At 46.4% G+C, this 22,690-nt stretch overlaps 1 protein-coding gene and 1 pseudogene across 1 annotated transcript in view; both read left to right on the top strand.

The window, feature by feature from the left end:
* SFXN5 (sideroflexin 5) overlaps positions 1–22,690 on the top strand; it is a 447,465-nt gene that overhangs the window by 385,687 nt on the left and 39,088 nt on the right. The gene's annotated exons all lie outside the window — the stretch shown is intronic.
* LOC143979860 (5S ribosomal RNA) lies at positions 19,715–19,830 on the top strand (annotated as a pseudogene).

The following is a 22,690-nucleotide window of genomic DNA, read 5'->3' as shown; positions in this document are numbered from 1 at the left end:
CAATTCACAGAGCACGGAGTAGAGGTCAGGAGAGCAGAGCTCAGGACTCATCAGGCAGAGAACTTCTTACCTTCAATCTTTCTCCTTTGCAAGATGACGCTGCTAATCACAGGGGGAGGGGAGGGGGAGTTTAAGGACCCACAGAACACGGGCAGTGTAATGATTTCAAGGCAGAAGCAGAGAGACAGTGTGCAGCTGTCCCTGCTGCACTAAAATCAGGATGCAGCCCGAGAATAAAGCCAGCATGGGACAGCTTGCTAAACAAAGGCACTGTAGGCAAGTAAGTAGAACATAGGGATAAAGCACAGGAGTCACAAGGCAGAACAGCCAGCTCTCCTCTCCTGCAGTTGTCCGGGCCCCCTTTTGGACTGATGAGGCTCGGGCCCCCTACTGGAGGGCTGGCTGTACTGCCTTATCAGCGGCCCTGGTTGGAGTGCCATTAGTCTACATTTAGTGGACAGATAGTCCGTACCCAGCATGAGCATCAATTTTTTTTCGTTTTCTTCATTCACTGTGTTAACTCTAAGCCTAGGGTGTAGTTTGCTTCTGCTTGCTTCTGGGGAGTGTTCACCACTGAATAGAGCAGGAATATACATGTTATGAAGGTTTATTTTACCCCAAGCCAATCACTAGGAGATTTATTGGCTGTTATGGGGGCTTGGGAAGGAGATAAAAATGTCAGGATCCCTCTTAAAATGTTTGTTCCCTTCCAGGCTTTGCCCGGAGAGGTTGTATTGTTGGAGGTCCAGTGATTCCCTCCCAGGCATGCTGCCTTATGAATAGAATCCAGAGGCCTTTTGACTCCCAATTCTGCTGCTTAGGTAGAGTACAATTCAAGAGCTGAGGGCCTAAGACTGGAAGCTGGCCTTCTGGCCTTGGTTGGGGTCTGGAAGTACAGGAAGGAGCCTGCAAAAGGGAAACCTTCAGATACGTTTGCTCAGTCCATTGCTGGTTTTATCTTAACATCATACCACTGGCCCATGAAAAGAGCTAAAGTTATTTGCATGGAGGGATTGCTAGTCGCTGTTTTGGGTATCCTGTAAACCCTATTTTTTTTAGATGCTGATCCAGTATCGGTGTGCTTTGGGGCAGCTGTAGACTAGGTCACCAATAGGCTAGCAGGCCCTGAAAAATCCAGCGACTCCTACAGGAGCCTTCACTAGGGTGATTGAACCGGCATAGGACCATACCATTGTAAGGCCTTGTACACACGGTCGGAGAATCCGTCGGAATGTGTCCCATCAGACCGTGTCGTCGGATAATCAGACTGTGTGTGGTATGCATCAGACTGATTCCGTCAGAATATCCGTCGGACCCAATTTTCCAACATGTTGGAAATATTTCCCGACCAACTGGGCTGATCGGACATACTCCGATCATGTGTAGAGAATTTTGATCCGACCAAGTACCACGCATGCTCCGATCAAATTCCTACATCAAAGCTATTGGCTACTAGCCTGAATGTAGTCCCATCGTAACGAAATTACGTCATCACGTTCTGAAAGATCGGATTTTTCACCAACTTTGTCCGACCGTGTGTATGCAACAGTTTTGGACTAGATCCGACGGATTTGGTTGTCGAAATCTCCGACCGTGTGTACAGGGGCTTAGGACCATTGTTAGGACCCTGTCACTGAAGGAAAATTACCATCAACAGGATCAATAAAGAGATTAGTCAGCTGCTCCATAGGTATTGTACCTGGTTGGCCTAAATTCTGCAAAGAGGACAGAGAAACACTGCTCTGTTCCAGCAATGGAGGGAGGGGGGGGGGATGCGCCGGAGGTGCAGGTATGTGTTTTTGCTGCTCTCTTAGCGATTCAGTAGCTGGCAAGTTGCTGCCATTAATAGGATTGTTATTGTGACATGGGCAATAGTGATATGATAGACATCCTGTAAGGTCTTGCTTTTCAACATTGCCATGACAGCTGCTTGTAGAGAGGAGAAAATATATCTTATGTTAATTTCATGCTTCAGCTGTCTACTTTTGTACATCAGTCAAGTAAACAGCCAGGGCCTTGTTTTTCATCGTTTTATGACAGGCCTGACGTAATCCTGAGTTCTAGGAGCTCTTGAGGCTTAAAGTATGTTTTAAAGCAGGTGTGTTATACTTTAACGCTTTTTAGATATCGAAGGAAAAATATACCAGCCAGGTTTGCATTAAAACGGGAGTGCAATGGTTGGGACATTGGCCTTGGCGTCATTTTATATAATATTTAAATTTAGATATGTTCTTGGAATAAATGATGTCTCTTTAAGCTCCCGCCGTACAGGCCAGGAAGAGCATGTGTGGACGAGCTGTGATTAGTAAGAGCAGACCAGCTGCTGCCGCCATCCTCTCCTACAATCTTTCCTACGACAAGAGAGGCCTTGGCGCTGCTCCGCCATTAATGAGCGCTGCCCACCCTTCATTAACAGTGCCCAGACTTATTAAGCTGGTAAACAAAGATGCAGCCATGTAAATGGAAGCATTTGGGTGTGCGCGCAAATGTCAGCTTCTACCCGATAGTCATTATTAATAGTATTGTACGCAATGCCACATGCTCGCTATTATCATATAACATGGAACAGATGTATGTACAGATCTCTGGTCTGTTCCTGTTATAGCCTCTGCTGACATCCTCCACCTGACAAATCGATCCACCCAGATTTGAACACACAATTTTTTTTAACAAAAAAATTTCGTGCTGTCATCGTTTTCTTTTTACTTATGCATTGCTCCACCCAGAAAATACCACAGTACTCCTTTTACCATAATTACAGCCTGAACAACAGCATCCTTTTATTGTCCTTACCATACCCACTGCTCTACCCAGAAATGACCACAATATTACAGTGTAAGGATGAGCTCAGGCGTGTTCGCATGGTCCACATGCAGAGCCCGCCAGGAAGTCTGCGCAGTGCTGCGCTAATCACAGGCAGTGAGACATTGGCCCTGATGCACGGCTGCAGAGATCGGGAAATGTATCACTGCCTGTGATTAGCGCAGCGCTGCGCCGACTTCCTGGCGGGCTCTGCATGTGGACCATGCAAACACGCCTGAGCTCATCCCTACTACAGTGCATCTGGAAAGTATTCACAGCGCTTCACTTTTTCCACATTTTATATTACAGCCTTACTCCAAATTGGATTAACCACTTAAGGACCGGAAGGATTTGCCCCCCCCCCCCCCCCCTGCCACCAGGCCATTTTTTGCGATACGGCACTGCGCCACTTTAACTGCCAATTGTTACACCCAAACCAATTTTTTTTCCCCCACAAATAGAGCTTTCTTTTGGTGGTATTTGATCTCCTCTGTGTTTATTTTTTGTGCTATTAACAAAAAAAGAGCGTCAATTTTGAAAAAATATTTCTTTTTTACTTTTTAAATATCCAAAATATAAAAAAAAAAATGTCTTCATCATTTTAGTCCAATATGTATTCTACATGTTTTTGAAAAAAAAAATTGTAATTAGCATATATTGATTGGTTTGCGCAAAGGTTATAGTGTTTACAAAATAGGGAATAGATTTATGGCATTTTTATTATTATTATTATTTTTTTTTTACTAGTAATGGCGGCGATCTGCGATTTTAAGACTGCGACATTGTGGCGAACAGATCGGAACACTTTTGACATTTTGGGAATATTGACATTTATACAGCGATCAGTGCTATAAAAATGCACTGGTTACTGTGTAAATGTGTAAATGTCACTGGCATGGGAAGGGGTTAACACTAGGAGGCGATAAAGGGGTTAAATGTGTTCCCTAGAAGGTGTTTCTGATGGTGGGGGGAGGGGACTGATTGGAGACGGAGACAGATCGCTGTTCCTAATCACTAGGAACAGCAGATCTGTCTCACCCCTGTCAGAATGGGGATCTGCCTGTTTACATTGACAGATCCCCATTCTGGCTCTCTGTGGAGCGATCGTGGGTGGCCAGCAGACATCGTGGCAGCCGGATACGCGCATCAGTTTCAGCACCCCTAGAGCTCTTAAAGCGGCTGATGTATAATGACCGCGATTCGCCCAGGAGAGCCTACCTGCCACAGTACAACTGCGGCGGCTGGTGTTCAAGTGTTTAAATTCATTATTTTCCTCAAAATTCTACAAACAATACCCCATAATGACAGCATGAAAGAAGTTTGTTTTGAAAACTTTGAAAATGTATAAAAAACGAAAACAATCCCATGTACATAAGTATCACAGCCTTTTTCCATGACACTCAAAATTGAGCTCAGGCATATCCTGTTTCCACTGATCATCCTTAAGATGTTTCTACAACTTTATTGGAGTCCACCTGTGGTAAATTCCATTGATTTGACTATATAAGGTCCCACAGTTAACAGTGCATGTCAGAGCACAAACCAAGCCATGAAGTCCAAGGAATTTCCTGTTGTATGGAGGCACAGATCTGGGGAAGGGTACAGAAATTTTTCTGCAGCATTGAAGGTCCCAATGAGCACAGTGGCGTTCATCATCCTCAAATGCAAGAAATTTTGAACCACCAGAACTCTTCCTAGAGCTGGCTGCCCGGCCAAACTAAGTGATTGGGGGAGAAGGGCCTTAGTCTGGGAGGTGATCAAGAACCATATGGTCAGTCTGACAGAGCTCCAGTGTTTCCCCGTGGAGAGAGGAGAAGCTTACAGGATTACAACAATCTCTGCAGCACTCCACCAATCAGGCCTGTATGGTAGAGTAGCCAGCCGGAAGCCACTCTTCAGTAAAAGGCACATGGTGGCCCACTTGGAGTTTGCTCAAAGGCACCTGAAGGACTCTCAGACAATGAGAAACAAAATTCTCTGGTCTGATAAAGCAAGGAATTAACTCTTTGGCCTGAATGGTAAGCGCCATGTCTGGAGGAAACAAAGCACCCGCTTATCACCTGCAGTGAAGCATCCCCTACAGTGAAGCATGGTGGTGGCATCATCATTCTGTGGGGATGTTTTTCAGTGGCAGGAACTAGGAGACTAGTCAGGGTCGAGGGAAACATGAATGCAGCAATGTACAGAGACATCCTTGATGAAAACCTGCTCCCGAGTGCTCTGGACCTCAGACTGGGGCAAAGGTTCATTTTCCAAGAGGACAATGACCCTAAGCACACAGCCAAGATAACAAAGGAGTGGCTATGGGACAACTCTGTGAATGTCTTTGAGTGGCTCAGCCAGAGCCAAGACTTGAACCCGATTGAACATCTCTATCTGAAAATCGCTGTGCACCGACTCTCCCCATCCAACCTTACATAGTTAATAAGGTTGAAAAGAGACACCAAGTCCAACCGGATGGAGCTTGGTGCCAAAGGTGCTTCAACAAAGTATTGAGCAAAGGCTGTGAATACTTCTGTACATGTGATTTTTTTTTTAAATACATTTGCAAAGGTTTCAAACAAACTTCTTTCACGTTGTCATTTTGGGGTATTGTTTGTAGAATTTTGAGGAAAATAATGAATTCTTAAACCATTTTGGAGTAAGGCTATAACATAACAAAATGAAGCACGGTAAATACTTTCCGGATGCACTGTATAAGACTTACAGCTTTACCAGCTCCATTCTTTTTTTTTGTTTCCATACCTTTTATACCATACACTCAGAACGGAACACAACATTGCTTTCTTGGAATCCCTTATGTAAGCCTTGCTTCAGACGTAGTACTCCATCCTAACGTCTGTTCAAGTTTTCCTCTCGTGCATTTTGCCTTGGAAAAAAACCCCATCTTGAACAATATTAAAACTTCCAATACCTGTGCTGTTCCACCCAGCACTAAATGCAAAATTCCTGTCATGGAAATGCTACATCCAAAGTTTTTTGATCTCTATTATCTGGAATAGTGCTCTACTTAGTACCAGATCTTGGCTACCTTTTAAACACTACTCTGCTGTTAATGCTACTATTACTTTACCAGTTCTACCTAGTACCAAATATGGATCATCTTTTCTGGAAACTCCACTCGCAACTGTAAGTTCTGGGCTGTCCAACTCCTTCCGCTGATTTATTTTCCTGGAGATAGTGAACCTTATTATAACTGGCTTCTATCAGCTGAAAGTGCACACACTAGCTAATCCCAGTGCAGGAATTTCAGCAACACAGCCCCTGAAACCTGGTTTAGCTCCACGAAAAGGGTCCGTTTTGGGTGGGGTTGCCCTTTCAAGCAAGGTGAACATATCCTGTTATTATCGAGCTGAGATAGGCAACCTATTGCATGGGTTCTAGAGTGGGCATCCAATGTAATTTTTAGTGGCACTCAGAAGATCGCAACGTGGTGTGTGCGCTGGCTCTGACTGATCCGTCAAGGACTGGAGAATCTTCCATTGGGGTCCTTCACCCTACAAATACAGCACCACTGCTAATTATATAGCCTTCTGCAAGAATTGGGGCTGAACTGAGGTGGAAAAGTGCAGGAATTGGGGTGATCTGAGGTGTGAAGGTGCAGTTGGGGATGATTTAAAGGGGCAGGAATTTGGGCTGACCTAAGGTGCGAAGAAAAGGAATTGGAGCTAATCTGAGATATAAAGGTGCAGGATTCGGGGTGATTGGGAGCTGTGAGGGTGCAGGAATTGGGGCTAATCTGAGGTGTGAAAGTGCAGTTATTGGAGTAACCGGGGATGAACTAATATCTGAAAGTGCAGGAATATTGAGCTAATCTGAGGTGTGAAGGTGCAGGAATTGAAATTTTAGCTGATCTTAGATGGTAAGGTGCAGGAATTGGGGCAAATCTGAATTCTGAAGGTGCAGGAATTGGAGTGATCTATGGTGTGAAAGGAAAGGGCAGGAATTGGTGCTGATTTGAGGTGTGAAGGTAGGGGAATTGGGGCTAATCTGAGGTATGAAGGTGCAGCAATTGGGGATGATCTGAAGGTGCAGGCATTGAAGCTGATCTTAAGTCTGAAAGGGAGGAATTTGGGTTGATCTGAGGTGTGATGGTGAAGGATTTGAGTTGATTTTGGGCTGATCTGAGGTCTACACACAACCTCTAATGCTGCATACACACGACCGGACTTTCCGGCCGAAAAAGTCAGACGGCATCATTCTGTGGGATATTCCGATTGTGTGTGGGCTTCATCTGACTTTTTCCTTTAAAAATTCAGACGACCCTAGAAATAGAACATGTTCCAAATCTTTCCGACGGAATCAATTCCTATCGGGAAAACTGTTCGTCTGTATGCTGGTCCGACTGACCAAATACGACGCAAGGGCAGCTATTGTCTACTGGCTATTGAACTTCCTTTTCTAGTCCCGTCGTACTTCATCACGTTCAAAATTAACGGACTTTGGTCCGTTTGTGTGTGGGCAAGTCCAGTCGGCCGGAACTCCATCGGGAAGACCGTCTGACCTTTTCTGCCAGAAAGTCCGGTTGTGTGTACGCAGCATTAGGTCTGCTCACCGATTGCACACTTCAATGTAGAAGAACATAGTAAAGGTCATTTGACCACAATGTAGAAGAGCAAAAAATATGTTTTGTAGACTACTCTTTTATTTGTTTTATTTACTTCTCATGCACCTCAACTTGTTCACATGTTTTAACATACACTTTAATGCTCTGTATTGAGACAAGACGGGGTTATTTACAGTCGTTTTTTGTCTCCCAACTTCCAGAAGTACTGCACACCCCAGCATGTCCTGTCATATGTTGGGAATTCAGCTTCTGGCTTTTCTTGACCCCACCCCAAACTCATCATGCAACCTTTAGCCATATTCCTCCAGATTTTCTTTCTTTTTGTTTCTGGAGAGACGAGAAGCTGACAATCAGGACAGGTAACAATGACGACAGATATAAAGGGCGTCTTTTAGTCGTGCGGGACTTATCTCCCTGTGATGATGGCATGTCAAGGTGTGTTTCTACACGGGTGAGTTGAAAGCCCGCTGCGTATTTCTGGACTGACCCCCATCAGGTCAGTTTTATTTATTTGCAGAGGAGACAGAGGTCAGGAGACCAGCTCTGTAAAAAATGTAAAGTGCCCTGATCAGACAATTGCTAATTATTCCTTTGAATTTCAATTAGAAACAAATGAGTATGGTAGGACTGGAGGGATTTTAAGACCTTTAATTATGTAATTTCTGTAAAAAATATAATTATTGGTATTATTTCTGCTAAATTGCTGAAGTTATATATTCATTAAAAACGTGGTTATTTTAAATGCAGCTAGATACCCAAATGTCTTTCAGTGCTCGGAGAGGGAGAGGGCGGGCCAGTGCTAGAAATGGATTTGTTTCTGTATCAATACACCTGTGTTCTGGATCAAATCAGCAGGGAACAGCCAATATTTGATCCATCTTTGGCAGGCTCCTTACCAAAGTTGATATTGGTCGACTTGGGTGCAAACAGCTTGTTCGATTTTTAACATCTGATTAATGCCGGCGACTTTAGCCACGAGCAGTAATCATTGTGTTCTGCCGATGGGGAAGGCTACCTGCAAGCAGAACACAATAGCATTGTGGGAGAGGTTCCCCTGTCAACACTGATTGTGTTGATGGGGGAGTCGAGTGATTTCCTTTCCTTCCACCCATTTACGACATAAAGACAATATAAGTATCAATGAAATGACTCTCCGTTCATAAGACCAGTAAGCATAAAAAATAATAGTAGTGATATAGCTTTAAGAGTCACATAAACATACAAAGCACATTTGGCAATTCGCAAAGAAGACTCACCAATCATGAGGTCCAGAATACTTGCTATACTGTCCGTGGTCTGTGCCGCAGTCCGCTATTGACGAAATGCGTAGGATGGAGCTATGGCATGTGATGTTGTCATGCACCAGCACGGGCCGTGGCCATCTTGTTGGTTGGCTTCTCTAGTAATATGTACATGCTTATACTCAGCTTATCAAATAATCTGGAGAGGTATGCAAGTGTTGCTGCAGTACTGGATTGTGGACGATGTCTTTGGGTACTTTTATGCCTAGACCTTACCTGGAGTTGTTATGCTGCGCTAATTGGCTGTTAGAAAAATTTCTCTAGTAAGAGTCTACACGATTGGTGTGTTGGTGCTGGTAGAGGATTTTCCTGTCTACAGATTTTCCACCACTTCCTGACCCTGTTACAGTAAGTAGGTGTCCACACCTTTGTAAGCAAATCCTAGCTCAGGTCATATACCTTTATTAATTAATGTGCCTTTGCTGCTGCCTCTGTGCCTATTGGAGATGCTCCTCAACTGGGTGTCATACTGATCCTTTGGCCTGAGTACCTGCTTTGCCCCAGAGCCAGTATGCAATGTTCCAAATTTAGTGACTGCATGCTTGCTCCTCAACAGCCTGGCAATCTGGTATTTTCAGAAATGGTCAGCAATGGCAGATTATGTATTATTTAGCACAGCTTTTTTTTTTTTTTTATTATTATTATCTTACCTGTAGCTCTGCTGTTATCGCTCATATGATCTGCATTCACCTTTACGCTTTAGGCATGCCATGGCACACTTTAAACTGTAATGCACTAGTGAGTAGTGATGGCCCGAACCTCCGACGGGACGTTTCGCGAACGCGGACCGCGAGCGAGGCCGACCGTTCGCGAAACCGAACGTTCGCCGCGGGGCCCATTGACTTCAATGGGAGGCGAATGTTTCAAACCTTTAGGTAGAATTTGCAGCCACGAGGTAATTATTAGCAGGGAAAACATAGTCCCACCACCTGGCCAAAGACATAATACATGTATGAGGTGAATTTGGGATCGATAACTACAAGCATTCTTTTTTTATTTGGGAAATTGTTCTGACAATTCAGGACTGTGGAGCGCATGAAGGCAATGGAGGAGACGGAAGGTCAGGGACCAGGGTAGGCAAAGAAGAGGGTGCAGGAGATGATCACCAGCAGCGTCACATACAGCAATGACACATGCACCGTGATAGAGGCATCTGACAACAGCACCGTGATAGAGGCATCTGACAACAGCACCGTGATAGAGGGCACTGACATCAGCAGCGTGACATAAAGCATTAACACCAGCACCGTGACATACAGCATTGACAGCAACACCGTGATAGAGAGTACTGACATCAGAAGCGTGACATTAAGCACTGACATCAGCACCGTGATATACAGCACTGTGATAGAGAGTACTGACATCAGAAGCGTGACATAAAGCATTAACACCAGCACAGTGATATACAGCACTGACAGCAGCACCGTGGTAGAGAGTACTGACATCAGAAGCGTGACATTAAGCACTGACATCAGCACCGTGATATACAGCACTGACAGCAGCACCGTGATATACAGCACTGACAGCAGCACCGTGATAGAGGGCACTGACATCAGAAGCGTGACATACAGCACTGACATCAGCACAGTGATATACAGCACTGACAGCAGCACCGTGATAGAGAGTACTGACATCAGAAGCGTGACATTAAGCACTGACATCAGCACAGTGATATACAGCACTGACAGCAGCACCGTGATAGAGAGTACTGACATCAGAAGCGTGACATTAAGCACTGACATCAGCACCGTGATATACAGCATTGACAGCAGCACCGTGATATACAGCACTCACACCAGCACCATGATATACAGCACTGACAGCAGCACCGTGATAGAGAGTACTGACATCAGAAGCGTGACATTAAGCACTGACATCAGCACAGTGATATACAGCACTGACAGCAGCACCATGATAGAGAGTACTGACATCAGAAGCGTGACATTAAGCACTGACATCAGCACCGTGATATACAGCACTGACAGCAGCACCGTGACATTAAGCACTCACACCAGCACTGTGATATACAGCACTGAAAGCAGCACCGTAAGCAGCCCCAGGAGTAAGTCAGCACAGCACAGGGATGGTGTGATCCCCTCATAATAAGAACCCCCAGGAGGAAGTCAGCACAGCACAGGGATGGTGTGATCCCCTCATAATAAGAACCCCCAGGAGGAAGTCAGCACAGCACAGGGATGGTGTGATCCCCTCATAGTAAGCAGGCCCAGGAGAAACTCAGCACAACACAGGGATGGTGTGATCCCCTCATAATAAGAACCCCCAGGAGGAAGTCAGCACAGCACAGGGATGGTGTGATCCCCTCATAGTAAGCAGGCCCAGGAGAAACTCAGCACAGCACAGGGATGGTGTGATCCCCTCATAATAAGAACCCCCAGGAGGAAGTCAGCACAGCACAGGGATGGTGTGATCCCCTCATAGTAAGCAGGCCCAGGAGAAACTCAGCACAGCACAGGGATGGTGTGATCCCCTCATAGTAAGCAGGCCCAGGAGAAACTCAGCACAGCACAGGGATGGTGTGATCCCCTCATAATAAGAACCCCCAAGAGGAAGTCAGCACAGCACAGGGATATCATAAGCAGCCCCAGTAGAAATATGACACCGCTCAACCTCTTCAAAGAGGAGGGTAGGGGCATATAGTACGGTGTGCTTTTTTGGGACAAGGAAGTGAGCCAAATGAAGAAAGAAGGTCTGTGTGCTTGATTAAAAAAATTGTTTATAGACATATACATGGTCTACTGGTCACATGTGTTGAATTCCTCCGAGATCCATGCCTCATTCATTTTTAGAAATGTGAGGTAGTTAACGCTGTCGTGAGCTAGGCGAGTACGCTTATCGGTCACGATCCCCCCTGCTGCGCTGAACGTCCTTTCGGACAGGACACTGGATGAGGGGCAAGCCAACAGTTCGATTGCAAATTGGGTAAGCTCTGGCCAGAGGTCAAGCCTGCCCACCCAGTAGTCCAGGGGTTCATCACTCCTCAGAGCATCCACATCGGCCGTTAACCCAATGTAGTCGGACACCTGACGGTCTAGGCGTTCCCTGATGCTGGATCCGGATGACACCTGTCGATGGGTCAGCTGAAAGGATGACCTCATATCCGAAGTCACCAACACATCTTCAAACCGGCCTCTTCTTGCAGGCGCTGTTGGATTGGTACCCGCAAATCCTGCTCTGGGAGTGGGAATTGCTCCTCTGCCAGCGCACGCAAAAGCAGAATGCAGCATTTCTCGAAGCAAGGCCTGGAAGTGCTGCATTCTGACAGCCCTCTGCGACGGCGGTAACATTTCCGCCATTTTGTGTTTGTACCGGGGGTCTAAGTACGTTGCCACCCAGTACTGGTCCTTGACCCTTATGCTTTTTATACGGGGGTCCCTATTAAAACACTGGAGCATGAAGGCCCCCATTTGCACTAAAGTGGAAGCGGTGTGGTGGCCTGGCTCCTGCTCATCATCCAGGATAATGTCGTCCTCTTCATTCTCCTCTCCCCATCCACGCACAACAGGGATCCCAGAAAGGTTTAAAGCACGCTCTTCTTGCTCCTCCTCATCCGCCCCTGCACCATCCTCCTCTGACTCCTCTTCAGACTCCTGTTGTTGACTTGTCTCAGATAGAGTAGCCCCCCCTGGGAATTCATCCAGCATTGCGACTTCCTCATCTTCCCGCTCCTGCTCCTCCACAGCCTGATCAATGACACGACGCAATGCACGCTCCATAAAGAAGGCATAAGGTACCATGTCACTGATGGCGCCATGGCTGCGACTGACCAGTTTGGTGATCTCCTCAAATGGCCGCAGAAGTCTGCATGCGTCGCGCATGAGCAGCCACTGGCGCGGTGAAAAAAACCCCAGCTCCCCAGAACCGTTTCTTTCGCAGAGTTCATACAGGTAGACGTTAACTGCACGTTTCTGCTGGAGCAGCCTATCAAGCATATAGAAGGTTGAGTTCCATCGCGTCGGGCAATCGCAAATAAGACGTCTGACCGGCAGATGGTGTCGCCGCTGAATGTCAGCAAGGCGAGCCATGGCCGTGTAAGATCTTCTGAAATGGGCCGAGATTTTCCTTGCCTGCCGCAAGATGTCCTGGACCCCAGGGTATTTGACAAGGAATCGCTGCACGACCAAGTTTAAGACGTGTGCCATGCATGGCACGTGCGTGATTTTGCCCTGTTTCAATGCGCTAAGCAGATTGGCACCGTTGTCACACACCATTTTACCAACTGTCAAATTGAGCGGTGTTAGCCACTGATCTGCCTGTGAACGCAAAGCTGAAAGGAGTGCCGGGCCAGTGTGGCTCTTGGCTTCCAGGCACAACAGACGCAGCACGGCATGGCAACGTCTCACCTGGCATGTGGAATAGGTTCTGGGGAGCTTGGGCGGTGCAGCGGAAGAGACGCTAGCAGCGGAAAAGGAGGAGGCAGCTGAGGAAGAGAGGGAGGAGGATGGAGTAGGAGGAGGAGGAGAAGAAGAGTCAGGCCTGCATGCAATCCGTGGCGGTAAAACCAAATCTACACGGGTGCCACGGGTTACATGCTTGACGGCCGTCAGAAGGTTCACCCAGTGGGCAGTAAAAGTGATATACCTTCCCTGCCCGTGTTTGCTAGACCATGTGTCTGTGGTCAGATGTATCTTGGCACCGACACTGTGTGCCAGAGATACATTCACATAGCTCTGGGATGCCCTTCTCTGAGAAATACTTCCTTCCTGGGACCTTCCATTGTGGTGTTCCAATGGCCACAAATTTGCGAAAGGCCTCCGAGTCCACCAGTTTATATGGCAGTAGTTGGCGGGCTATGAGTTCTGACAAGCCAGCCGTCAACCGTTGGGCAAGAGGGTTATCCGGCGTCATCATTTTTTTACTCTCGAACATTAGGCCCACGGAAGCCTGCCTTTTTGCAGAAAAACGTGAGCTTGGCGTGATGGAAGGTGGAGTGGAGGACAATTGTGAGGAGAGAGGAGAAGGAGAAGTAGAAGACGAGGCTGGACGGTGAGAGCCTGCAGTGTGGCTTTGTGTGTTCCGTTGCTCCCACTGGGCTCGGTGATGGCTGCTCATGTGCCTTCTTAAGGCGGTCGTCCCTAGGTGAGTGTTGGGCTTACCGCGACTAATGCGTTGACTGCAAAGATTGCAGATGGCAACGCTATTGTCAGCAGCGGACACGTTAAAAAAAGCCCACACTGCGGAGCCATGTGCCGGTGTTCTGGGAGCGCCAGATGTGACCGTACATGGTCGATGACTCGCTCCTGATACATTTGCAGTCTGCTTTGTCCCTCCTGTGCAATGTAAGTTATTCCTGCTTCTCCTCCCTATCTGCTGGTCCATATCTCCCTCTGAACTCCCCTCCTCTTCCTCTCTTGTGGGCACCCACGTGACATCACTAGACATGTCATCATCAACGTCACCTTCCCCACCCCTATAAGTAGAGATCTCAGAGTAGGCAGCAACACCGGGGACCAACCTCCTCCTTGGGCTGATCTGGGTACTGTCGTCAGACTGCTGAGTAGCGGTTGTTGCTACCTCCTCTTCCTGATCCAATACCAAGAGTGGCTGCGCATCAGAAATGTCCTCTTGATATGGATCGGAAAATAATTCCTGTGACTCAGGATATTTGGATATATCAAGGTATGTGGTGGTGGTGGTGGTGGTGTTGTTGGTGGTAGAGTCTTTGGGGGTGTACATAGCAGAGAGTGAAGAAGAGGGTGCAGATCGAGAGGATGAGGAGGGTGCAGAAGAGTAAGGCTGAGTGAGCCACTCAACCAAGTCTGGTGCATCCTTTAAAGTAATTGAACGCACCTTCTGCAACTTCCCACTTTGGCTCAAGGCTGTTGCTCCTGCCCTACCCCTACCACCCCTGCGGAAGGGCCTGCCTCTTCCTCTGCCTGTCATTTTTTAAATCACCCTGTGACAAAACTCTTAGTCCCTATACCAATGAAGGACTGCTGCAGTATAGGGCAGCAGTCAGCAGTAGTGCACCTCAACCCTATCTATTGTGGACCGATAGCGGTCCTTACAGAACAGCAGACTGTACCGCACTCAACCCTATGTACTGTAGCACCCTAGACCAAGTTACCAGTCCTTATAGGAACTTTTGTGGACCAAGCAGGTTGTGTGTTAGTGATTAGCAGACTGTACGTCAGTCCCTATACTGCTGAAGGACTGCTGCAGTATAGGGCAGCGGTCAGCAGTGATGCACCTCAACCCTATCTATTGTGGACCGATAGCGGTCCTTACAGAACAGCAGACTGTACCGCACTCAACCCTATGTACTGTAGCACCCTACACCAAGTTACCAGTCCTTATAGGAACTTTTGTGGACCAAGCAGGTTGTGTGTTAGTGATTAGCAGACTGTACGTCAGTCCCTATACTGCTGAAGGACTGCTGCAGTATAGGGCAGCGGTCAGCAGTGGTGCACCTCAACCCTATCTATTGTGGACCGATAGCGGTCCTTACAGAACAGCAAACTGTACCGCACTCAACCCTATGTACTGTAGCACCCTAGACCAAGTTACCAGTCCTTATAGGAACTTTTGTGGACCAAGCAGGTTGTGTGTTAGTGATTAGCAGACTGTACGTCAGTCCCTATACTGCTGAAGGACTGGTGCAGTATAGGGCAGCGGTCAGCAGTGGTGCACCTCAACCCTATCTATTGTGGACCGATAGCGGTCCTTACAGAACAGCAGACTGTACTGCACTCAACCCTATGTACTGTAGCACCCTACACAGACCAAGTTACCAGTCCTGATAAAGAGCTTTGTAGAACAAGTGAGTTGTGAATGATTAGCAGACTGCAGCAGAAGGGCAGCAGTCAAGTATAATATTCTTTCTATATTTGGAAGAAAGAATATTATACGTGTACAAGCCTATTACCGTACCACTGATACCAGTCCTGAAAAGAACCTTTGTGGAACTAATAGTAACAGCAAGTCTTTAAACTGACCCTCACTGCCTGACAACACTGCTTCCTTCCTGTCCCTATACAAAGTGGCAAAAAAGAGTACACTGGAACGATTAGTGGTTACTGGAACAGCTCTTTTGTGGACCTGATAGTAACAGCTAATGATGATGATGATGATGATGAAAGACTAATCTGGCTGTCCCTGTAGCACACACCGTCCTTTCCCTTTCTCTAAACTGACAAAAGACACTCAGGCTGCTGCAAGAATCAGTAGCACAGCAAACCTATATACACCTAACACCTATTCCAGTCCTGAAAAGAACTTTTGTGTACCAAATAGCTAGCGTTTTATCTGTCCCTACTCCACACAGCAACCTTTCCCTATAGTGACAGAAGAAAGAATGTAAAATGGCCACCGGATCGGGTGTATTTATAGGTTAGGGGGAATGTCCAAGTGTCCATGTGCTGTCATGTCTCAATTGGCTGTCCTGTACCCCATGATAGACGTGTCATCATAGGTCAAAGTTCTTTTACACATTAAACACGTAAGTCCGCCGGGTCGAACGACGGGAAAAGGCGAGCGAACGAGCGGACCGTGAACGACCGAAATTCGCCGCGAAACGACCGCCGGGCGAACCGTTTGGCCATCACTACTAGTGAGTCCTGTATAATTTTTTTTTTCTGTGGTTTAGTTGCCTGTTATCTGCTTGGTGTGGATTCCAACAGAAAAAACAGCAACTTCCGCAACTTATAACTGGCCTTAACAGAAAGGAACACATGGAAGGACGATGCATGTCAAACAACAACAAAGAAAAAATCTCAGATCAACTTACCAGCCAGCCTGCAACAAACTGAATTGTCCTATCTAACAGTTTACATTAAGAACAGTGGTTTAGTTGGTACACATTTCCAAATACTAGCTACGCAGGCAGATCCATTCAAAGTGTCTTTTAGGCCAAATTGAATGTTGTTGTATCCAAAGAAAAAAGGTTTTGCTTGTAAACGCTTCTCTTTTTAGAGAGCTGGACCCCAGGTTCCATTACTTTTGGTATTAAGGCCATAACGTTTTACTGGCGGGTTGCTATTACAGGTCCACAATTGTGGGTTCTCTGAGGGTCCCTGGTTCCTGAAGGTTTGTTAACGGAACACACCGTGAAGGGTGAAGATTGGGTCTATTGGTTTCACCACAGAAAACCCTGCGGCGGGAAAGGTAAGTGGCATTTTCTAAGGAAATTTTAAATTTTCTTATGAAATGTCTCCTGTAACCTCCTGGCATCCACACTATGGCCGAATGATGGCCAAAGCGCAGATGTGAATTTCTGGGAGGCCGTCACATGATGGGCTCCACTGTGCAAGCTCCCTGCGCATGCTGGGATCACCGAGTCACTGAGACTCAAATGATCACCGATCCTAGTAAGGGGCCGGTCCCAGTCCCTTACCATGTGATCAGCTGTCAGCCAATGACAGCTGATCACATGATGTAAACAAAAGTTCGGTGATCTTTTTTTTTTTCTCCTCCTCACGCTGGCAGCGGAGGAGGAACAAAAAGCTGATCACCGGCTAATATTAAAGGGACATCGGTCCCGAAAAGGAAGAGGCAATTATGCCTCATTTAGTAACAATGCCCATCAGTGCCCATCAGTGCCACCTAGAAGTGCTGCCTATCAGTGTAACCGATCAGTGTCCATCACTGCCACCCATCACTGCCACCTATCGGTGCCCATCAGTGCCGCCTCATCAGCATACATCAATGACGGACAAAAATTACCTGTTATAAAATTTTAAAACAAAATAAAAAAGAAAATTTTTTTTTTTTTTTTTTTTAATTTGGTCTTTTTACATTTAAAAAATAAAATCGCACAGGTGATCAAATACCACCAAAAGAAAGCTCTATTTGGGGGAAAAAAATTATAAAAATTTCATTTGGGTACAGTGTTGTATGACCGCGCAATTTTCATTCAAAGTGCGACAGCGCTGAAAGCTGAAAATTAGTCTGGATAAAAGGGGGATTTAAGTGCCCTGTAAGCAAGTGGTTAAAGTAAATGTCGTCATGCCTGAGTGTCACCGCTGGGGGCTGTTTGGAGCATGTACCTTCTCATGCTTTGCTCAGTGGTCACACTGTGTCACAGAAGCAGCAGACTTTTTTTCCTCTGGCTAGCAGGCAAACCTCCGGTAGGTTTAGGGGGTATGAGGGAGAACTGCTGTTTTCTTTCACCGCCCCTACTCAGCGGCGGCTTCCAGGTCTCCTCTACGCCATCCCTCCCTCACTCACAAGCCGATCTTGTCAGATCAGAGGACCGTGCTTGCATGGGAAAACTCTTTTTTTGAGAAAGAAGTGGGGGCACTATGCTAGGTGAGGGTGGGGCTTAGAGCGGCGTTGGCGTCCTCCAACGCGGGAGTGTGTTTAAAAAAAAAAAACTCCATTTGTGCTGGCTGCAAAATTGTCAGAAAGACTTCGGATCAAAGAGACACAGGCATTTCCTATTTGATACATTTACTATTTGCATCAGGCTGAGCATTAATAGCAGCGGCAGTGGCTGAACTATCGCTCAAGCAGTGGATGCGATTTCTTCTGGTAGTACTTCTGCTTTGTGCATCGGGCTAGGGTCAGAAGGGAGGGTTGAAACCCCCCAAAAAAGGGGTTAAAAGGGTCTCCCTCAAGCTCTGGAAAGAGTACTCATTTCTACAAATGGCATCCTCCCCTGAGAGAGGGTGGCTGGTCAGAGTGAGCATCGGGCCATGAAATGTTTTCAACACTGCAGCCCCTTTTTTCCTCAGCCATGATAGATTTAAAAACAAAACAAACAAAAAACACTTTTTTCTTTGGCAGATTGAGTGTCTCAGCCTGCACTGACAGTAATTGCTTAATCATTGAGAGACCAGTTTAAACAGGTGTTCAAGGTTATCCTGCTCAGCAGGCCCAGGATCTAGCAGCTTTAGGTTTGCAATAACTGCTATGAGAGATTCTATCCTTCAGGCCTTGTGCCCTTCGCTAAGCACCATGCAGAAGCTCCTGGCTAGTCTTCCTTTTGCGGTGAAGCAGCTATTTGGGGATGTTTTGGATAATACATCTAAAGAAATTCTAGTGGAAAAAGTACCCCTTTTGCCATTTAAGAAAAGGAGTAAATGTATTTTTGTTTTTCTGTGCCAGGGGAATCAGCCTCCAGGCTGTTCCGACAGTTTCCGCCGTCAGGTTCAAAAGGTAATCCTCAGGGTTAACCCCAGGGACAAAAGAGGTCTTGGAGGAGGAAACCTACTAGATACTGAAGCCTTCTTATGAGGAGGCACCCCCATTCGCTCAATAGGGGGAATTCTGCAGTTCTCAAGGATCTGGCAGGAAGAGTGTCAAGACGAATGGGGGACTTCCTCAATAGCTCCAAGGTACAAACTGGAGTTCCAAGAGTTCCCATCTCCTCGTTTTCTCAGATCAAATGTTCCTAAGGATCTAGAGAAAAAGAAGTCTTTCTCTCAATCATTGGACCATCTTTTGGCAAAAGTGATCATGGTGGCCCCATGTAAGAGAAGAGGTTGGGGTTTGGTTAAATCCAAATGACGTCAAAGATGCATACCTCCATATGCCTATTTCCTCGCTCACTAATAATTTTTACTTTTCAAGGTGGAAAATCTTCATTTTCAGTGTGTAGCTCTGCTTTCCGGTCTTGAGTGTTTACAAAGGCTCTGGCCCCTCTTCTAGCCAGATTAAGGGCCCAAGGTATAACGATTATGGTTTACCTGGATAATCTATTCTTGATAGTCCAGTCGGTAGCCCGCTTAGACCAAAGTACGAACACCACATTCAACTACCTGGAATATCTAGGTTGGTTTCTCAGCCTAGGAGAAATATTCTTTAAAACCATGAAAAGGGTTAAGATTCTTGGGTCTGATCATAGGTATACCCAGAAAAGGGCATTCTTGCCCCAGGCAAAGATCAGTGCCATAAAGGAACTGATTTAGGTGGTCAAAGCAAGATGAATTCTTCTATTGAACTTTGCATGAGGTTGTTGGGAAAGATGGTGCCTTCATTCAAGGCTGTTCCTTATGCTCACTTTTATTCGAGACTGCTGAAAAACATTATCCTATTAGCTTGGAACAAAGGGTTCAAGCTCTAGATTCCCAATGTGTCTGACTCCAAAGCCTATGGCCACATCACCCTGAAAGCGCCCAATCTCGTCTGATCATGGAGGCTAAGCAGGGTCGGGCCTGGTTAGCACCCGGATGGACGACCTGGAGATACCAGGTACTGTAGGCTGGGTACGCTGGAGCCTCAGTTTATGGTTAATATCCAAAAATGTGAAAAGGGGAAGATCCTTCCTTTAGTTACCACGGAAGTGGCCCAGATCAGAAATGACCTTGCTCATTATCATTCTAGAAATTCAGGCAGAGCACTTGGTTCTGAGGGCCTGAACATTGAGTTGTGCAGCCCAGAGAAAGGTGAATCATATCCTATCTTGGGCAGAAAACAATGTACTTTTGCCTATCGGTGGTCTTCATTTAAGGAACAGAAAATTGGCAGGCAGATTACTTGAGACGCCAGCAGTTGTTCCCAGGAAAATGGTTCCTTTACCCCAATATCTTCCTGTCAATATGTCAAAGATGGGGGATCCCAGACATAGATCTGTTTACGTCCAGGTTCAACAAAGAAGTTGACAACTTTGTGTCAAAAACAAAGTATCCGCTAGCATGCGAAACAGATGCCTTGCTATTCCCGTGGAAATGGTTCTCGCGGATTTATGCATTCCCTCTAATTCTGCCTGTATCCATGACTTCTTCGCAGGATAAAGCAGGAAGGAAAGTCTGTGATTCTTGTGGCCTCCAGCGGGGCCCAGGAAGGGATCGTAAAGATGATAGGAGACCCTACCGCCACGGCCAGACCTTCTTTTACAGGGCCCGATATTCCATCCTACTTTACAAACGCTAAATTTAACGGTTTGGCTATTGAGACCCACACTCTGAAGAAACGTGGGCTGTCAGGTTCAGTGGTTTCTATCTTGGTTAATGCAAGGGAGACAGCCTGCATAATTGTATATTATGGAGTCTGGGAAGCATATGTTTCCTGGTGTGAAACCAGGAGTTGCACCCCAGGAAATAGGTCATAGGTAGAATCCTTGACTTTCTACAGATGGGGTGAGAAGTAAAGCTGGCCTTGAGTGCTTTCTAAGGACAGGTCTCTGCCTTATCTGTATTATTTCAATGACCACTTGTTTTGCTTTCTTTGGTTCGTAACTTTATTCAAGGGGCAACACGGCTTAATCCCCGGTTAGGTCACCCCTGAACCCTTGGGACTTGAATTTAGTTTTTGGCGGCATTACAAAACAGCCTTTTTTTGGACCGATACAACCTATTCCCTTGGTCCTTTTTTGACGAGGAAACTATTTTTTCTGGTAACCATATCTGCTGCAAGAAGGGTATCAGAATTGGATGCTTTTTCTTCTAAAGAGACATATTATTATTGTTCACAAGGATAAGGTAGTATGACATCCTCATCCTAACTTTTTACCAAAGGTAGTATCAGGTTTTTATCTAAACTTCATTTTTTCTTCATTTTTCCAGAACCCTGTTCTATGGAAGAAAAATCGCTATATTCTATTGATGTGGTGAGAGCAGTCTACTTAAAGACGACTGCTCAGATTTGGAAAGCGGATGTTTTGTTCGTATTGCCTGAAGGTCCTAAAAGAGGACAGGCAGCTTCAGAATCTACTATTCTAAATGGATTTGACAAGTAATCGTTCTAGCTTATGGTTTAAAGAGGTGGTTTCTACCCTCTCAAATCAAAACATACTCCTCTAGGGCTGGTAGTGCTTCGTGGGCAGTGCATTACCAAGTCTCCATAGCTCAAATCTGCAAGGCCGCAACTTGGTCTTCAATCCATACATTTACCAGATTCTATCAGGAGGATGTAAAAAGACATGAGGATGTCTCCTTTGGGTGCAGTGTACTGCAGGCAGCAGCAGTGGCGTAGCGTGGGGGGTGTGGAGGGGGCCTCGGCCCTGGGCGCATGATTTAGGGGGGGTGAATTTCTGCGCCAGTGTGTGTCACTACTGGCTGCCTCGTAATTTAAATTTCCTGTGTCTGTGTCCCCCACGCTCTGACCGCCATATTCAGTGTCTGGCGCCCTGTGATTGGGCGTATGGGGGTCATGTGCAGCGGCGGGGCTGGCCTGTCCATGATCACGGTTGCTCCTGGAGTCCCGCTTCCGCACATGACCCCATATGCCCAATCACAGGGCGCCGGACGATGAACATGGCAACCAGAGCGCGGTGGACCGCAAGCAATAAAAAAATAGTGAGCCGCCGCTGTCTTCTCCTCCTCCTCCTCCTCCTCCTCCTCCTCCTCCTCTCCTCCGGACTGATACAGGGCAAAAAAACAGAAGGTGAGAGTCATGTTGCTGGCTCCGGGGGGATGGACACAGTCTGGAGAGAGGGAGCAGCCAGAGAGAGAGAGAGTAGAAGAGCAGCGCAGTGTAGTGTCAGTATAGGAATACTGTAGGTAGGACAGTGTAGTGAACTGTAAAGCTGTCAGTGTAGTGCAGTGATCAGTATAGTGTAGTGAATAGTATAGTGGTCAGTGTAGTGTACAGTGTAATGGTCAGTGTAGTAGACAGTATAGTGGTCAGTGTAGTGAATAATATAGCGGTCAGTATAATGTAGTGGACTGTATAGCAGTTAGTGTAATGGGCTGTATAGCGGTCAGTGTAGTGTAGTGGGCAGTATAGCGATCAGTATAGTGGTCAGTGTAGTGTAGTGGGCAGTATAGCGATCAGTATAGTGGTCAGTGTAGTGTAGTGGGCAGTATAGCGGTCAGTGTAGTGTAGTGGTCAGTGTAGTGTAGTGGACTGTATAGGGGCCAGTGTAGTTTAGTGTAGTGGACTTTATAGAAGCCAGTGTAGTGTAGTGGACAGTATAGTGGTCAGTGTAGTGGACAGTATAGTGGTCAGTGTAGTGTACAGTGTAATGGTTAGTGTAGTGGACAGTATAGCGGTCAGTATAGTGGACAGTATAGTGGTTAGTGCAGTGTAGTGGTCAGTGTAGTGTAGTGGACAGTATAGTGGTCAGTGTAGTGGACTGTATAGCAGCCAGTGTAGTGTAGTGGACAGTATAGTTGTTAGTGCA

The sequence above is a fragment of the Lithobates pipiens genome, unplaced genomic scaffold, assembly GCF_037356315.1.
Source record: "Lithobates pipiens isolate NorthernLeopardFrog02 unplaced genomic scaffold, aLitPip1_a1.2 Scaffold_13, whole genome shotgun sequence".
In the NCBI taxonomy this organism is placed as follows: Eukaryota; Metazoa; Chordata; class Amphibia; order Anura; family Ranidae; genus Lithobates; species Lithobates pipiens.
Note: the sequence above shows the minus strand (reverse complement) of the source record. Positions and strands in the feature narration are given on the sequence as shown.